Raw genomic sequence first — 5,223 nt, forward strand, 5'->3', positions numbered from 1 at the left:
GAGAGGACGTTGAGCTGGGTCTTTGGCGATAAGGACAGGTTGGGTTGAGTAACCGGATCTGTTCCTTATCCAAGCAACCGATCTTTTCTGAAGTTCAGCTTTGGTCTGAGGAGGTGGTTCCTACATGGTTCCCCACCATGAGTTCACAATTCTCTAGGCAGAGACCCCACAGCAGCCTCTGCGTGAAGAAAACAAGCAGTGCCTCCCATCAGTTTACTGGCTTTTATTTTTTAAGCCCCCTGATTTGTCCTCCTGTCCCTTGTTCCCACCTCAGAGACAGTGGCTTTGATCCAATGCAAGGGGCAGGCTCAGGTTCCTGTTTGAGTTTTATTTTTTTCCCAAGGGAAACCGACTCCCAATTTTCCAGCTCCGGCTGCAGCCCCTGCCTGCTTCCTCATGCCTGGCTTGAACCCAGCTCCTTAGTTTGTCCCTCTGCCAGGCTCCCAATGCGACTGTCACACTTCTCCATTAGTGCCATTATCGCATGAATGTAAGCATGTGGCATTTATTGAGCTGTTACTATGTACCAGGCTCTGTGCTAAACACTTTCCCCGTGTTATCTCATTTAGACATGACAATAACCCACAGAAAGGAGGATTATTTTACGGATGAGCGTAAATTAATTATTTTACACAAGAGGATTATTTTACAGAGAGAGTGAACTGCCTGACCTCGCCACTCATCTGGGGGAACAGTGTTTGAATACAAGCCTGTTTGATTTTTGCATTCCCGGCCCTATACTTCTCATTAAACGATACAGTACTTGAGTGACCCACAGGCTTGTCTCCTCCATCTCAACTTACGATCCCATGGCCCCAAAGTATAGGATTTTTGAGAGCAGGGAGGCACAGCTATTATTTTTGAAAAGAAATTATATCAGCTTACAATGAAATACGTTATAAACAAAGGAAATAAACACTTAAAATTCCTCAATTAATTTACTACAGTTTTCTATTATCTATGCTTTTGGGATTATTTCTATTGTGCCTGTATAGTGATAATACCATGCGGAGGCATATGCTACTGTGCATCTCTTCCCAGCTCTGTTCTGTGACCTCACCTTGGCAGCTTGAAATTGGCCATATTTACACCATAGTAACTGGCAAATGCTACAAACGGGGGTTTCCTCCAAAGAGCCAGTTATTAAACATTTATCTGGGAATCCCTGGGTGGCTCAGTGGTTTAGCTCCTGCCTTCGGCCCAGGGCGTAATCCTGGACCCAGAGATCGAGTCCCACGTCAGACTCCCTGCATGGAGCCTGCTTCTTCCTCTGCCTGTGTCTCTGCCTCTCTCTGTGTGTGTGTCTTTCATGAATAAATAAATAAAATCTTTAAAAAAAAAAACATTTATCTGCACATCAGGTATCATGACCTTTGTGGGAGAGATTAGAATCTCCTTTTAACAGATGAAGCAATTGAGGCTTCGGAATGCTAAGTGATTTTGCCCAAGGTCAACTGCTAGGGAGGGAGTGGAAGGGTCAGGATTTGATCCCAGTTCAGGCCACTTCCACTGTACTGATAAATCTTCACGTCTGCTGGAGACAGGAAAAAAAAAAAAAAAAAAGCCCAGAAAGTTATTCCTTCCCAGCCTACCCAACCTCCAGCTGCTGCCCTGTGTTTGGTAAGTAGAAGCAGAAGCCAGTCAGACTGGAGACTTCAGCCTTGAAGAAGGCCTCTGTTTCAGCTCAGTGGCCGAGCATTTGGCTCATGTCGTGATCCTGGGATCCAGGATCGAGTCCTACATCGGGCTCCATGTAGGGAGCCTGCTTCTCCCTCTGCCTGTGTCTCTGCCTCTCTCTCCATGTCTCTCATGAATAAATAAATAAAATCTTAAAAAAAAAAAAAAAAAGGCCTCCGTTTCGATTCAGAGAGCAGGGTGCAAAATCCTTGGACTGGGGAAGCCCGGCAGAGTAAGATGAGAAAGACAAATTCAAGGTTTAAAACAGCTGAAATCTCATTCCACTCGTGCGAATATTCAGGAGCTAGTGCTAAGTTAGCCCAATTAAGAATAATTTCAGCTCTAGAACCTCTTTGAGGATTTTTAAAAGAAGACTGAAAAGTTAATCTTTCATTTGTCCCAAGAACAAAACAATATTCCTGTCCACCTCCTTCAAATCAAGCCGCTCTTTTCACAGTGATGAGGTGCAGGGTTAAATTTACCTGATTCATCGCAGACTTGACAGGCAGTTCTCCTGAGTTCCATGAACCTGGTACAGTTTGCCGCTTCTTGCAGTTACACATATATTTTATGTAGATTAAAGTCCCTCTTGTGAAAGAACCATGAGTTCAGCAAACATCAGAAAAGCCTGAAACTCGTCGGTTATTAATACCATTTGTTCAGTCTTTAGCTGGGCAGAGGACTCGGCCTGTGTGCCCTACAGGGACATGATCCTTGCTCCTGGGAATTTTATAATCTTGTTTGGGGATTCAAAGGCTGACCTAATACTAAGTGGTTAAAGAGCAGTTAGAGAGAAATGCAGTTATGAGACAAATAGGAGGAGACCTACGACAACCCTTATTCGGAATATGCAAGCTAAACCACACTTAGAAATCATTGTATTTTAAGGATTTTCTTTATCTATTAGTGAGAGAGAGAGAGAACAAGTAGAGGGAGTAGCAGAGGGAGAGGGAGAAGCAGACTCTCTGGGATCATGACCTGAGCCAAAGGCAGACACCCAACTGACTGAGCCACCCAGGCACCCCAGAAATCATTTTTACAAACTTTCAAACTAGCAAAGTTGAGGAAAAATGGAACTCCAGCATTCACCTCTGACTAATACAGGTGTGTAGTAGAGAATCTTCCACAATGACCCCCCCACCCCCCACCCCCCTGGATCCCTCTCGCTAGATGTTTACACCCTTGGGTTTATCCCTTCCTCCTGAGTGTGACTGGACCTATCGACTGGCTTCTGTGGTGTTACCTCTGTGATTAAATTATAGATTGTGATTTCTGTCTTGCCAGCAGACTATCTCAGTTGCTCTCTTAGCTTGCACGCTTTGAGGAAGTAAGCTGCCATGTGGGAGAGCCCATGTGGCAAGGAACCAAGGGCTACCTCCTGCCAGGGTAACAGCCAGTGAGAACTCAAAGCCCTTAGTCCAGCATCCTGCAAGGAACCAAATCCTGCCAACAAACATGGAGTAAGTCTAACAAACATGGAGTAAGTCTGAAAGTGGATGCTTCCCCAGTTGAGCCATCAGATGAGACTGGAGACCCAGGACCAACACCTTGATAGAAGTCTTGTAAGAGAATGTGAAGCAGAGGACCCAACTGAGCTGTGTCTGGACTCCTGACCCACAGAAACTATGAGATAATAAATGGGAATTGTTTTAAACTGCTAAGTTTGGGGGGTGCTTGGGTGGCTAGGTCAGTCAACCGTCTGACTGTTGATTTAGGCTCAGGTCATGCTCTTAGGGTTGTGAGATTGAGCCCTGTGTCAGGCTCCGTGCTCAGTGCAGAGTCTGTTTGGGATTCTCTCTCTCCTTCTCCCTCTGCCCCTCCCCCACTCACATGTGTGTGTGCTCTCTCTTTCAAATAAATAAATAAATAAATAAATAAATAAATAAATAAATAAATAATCTCTTTTAAAAACTGCTGAGTGTGGGGGTAATTTGTTATGCAGCAACAGATAGCTAATATAGGGTGAATATGTGACTTAGGTCTAACCATCCAGAGCACTGCATTTGCCCTAGCCACAGTGAATTAGTTCAGGGATGTCTGTGTGATTCAATCAGGGATAATCAGAGTTAATCCTGAGACTTTTATATGATCAGAGGGGAAAGAGATGTTCTGTCCATTGGTCTCAAGGTTGGGAGCTGCTAAAGGCTACCTTGTGAAGGTGATGTTTGTGAGAATGAAACAACACAATCCCATGAAATAGAGATTCCAGGCACTGATGACATTGAGCTCCTAGATCCAGCCTTGCCTGAAGCTTTACCTATGGAATTTATTTATGACCTAATAAATACTGTTTACTGCTTAAATCATTTTGCGTGGGTTTATCTACTAAAGCCTCTACTAAAATTTCTTATAGTCATTCATTTGATAGATATTCATGGCTAAGAGCTTGGCGGGGGGTGGGGGGGGTAAGGATTAGAATTAGTTACTGAACCTGGTCTCAAGGGACTATGATTCCTTAAGGAAAAAAGCTACATATATAACTATAACATCCACTTAAAAACATAAGATCTTCAATTTTAGGGATACCATTCATTATTTGCACTTGTACTCTCCATATCTAACACAGTAGGTGCCCAATAAATGTTAACTGGTTCTAAAAATACATATCAATTGCTCTAGAAGTGTAGAAAGAAGAGAAATCACTTTCAAGGAGAACTGATAAAAGCTTCATGAAGAAGAAATTTGAGCTACAAGGTTTGAAAGGATGAGCTGGATAGAACTTGCTGGAATGTGGGAGAGGGTGTTCCAGGGAAGGGAAGCAGAGTGAGCCTGAAAGACCATCAGGAGTATGCATCACACTGATCCTTTCCCTATAGGTGAAAGGACTATGGGAAATAAGGCTAGGAAGGTAAGATGGGGGCAGACCTTAGATGGTCTCAAATAACAGGTATATAGTGACCTAATGCTATGTAACAAATCATCACCAAACTCAGTGGTTCATAATAATAAACATTTATATCTCACAGTTTCTGTGAGTCACTAATTCTGGAGCAGCTTGGAGGGCTGGTTCTGGCTCAGTTTCTCTGGTGACATTGCAGTCCTGATGTCAGCTGGGACTGTAGTGGCCTGAAGGCTAGACTGGGGCTGGACGACCTGTTTCCAAGATGGCACACTCGAGTGCCTGGCAAATCGGTGCTAGCTGTTGGCAGGAGGCCTCATTCTTTACCACATGGACTTACCCATAAGGCTGCTTGAGAGTCCTCATGACATACTGTCTGGCTTCCCATCAGGTGAGTGATCCAAGAGTGAGCATGAGTCAGAGGCCACAATGTCATTGAGGACTCAGCCTTGGATGGTCCTGTCCATCGTTTCCACAATATGCTATTGAATAGCAGGCCAGCACTTTCAACTTGAGAGAGGGACTACACAAGTACTCACAGAGGAGTGCCCAAGAGTCAGGGATCCCTGGAGGCTACCTTGGAGGCTGGCTTGCCCTGATAATAATCAGTTATGTAACAGATTGGACATCCCAGAAACCCACTCCTCGTGGCTTAAGCTATATGAACCTTTACTACTTATTTAACAAAGGGCTAAGGGGCACACGGT

This window comes from Canis lupus, chromosome 26, assembly GCF_003254725.2.
Source record: "Canis lupus dingo isolate Sandy chromosome 26, ASM325472v2, whole genome shotgun sequence".
In the NCBI taxonomy this organism is placed as follows: domain Eukaryota; kingdom Metazoa; phylum Chordata; class Mammalia; order Carnivora; family Canidae; genus Canis; species Canis lupus.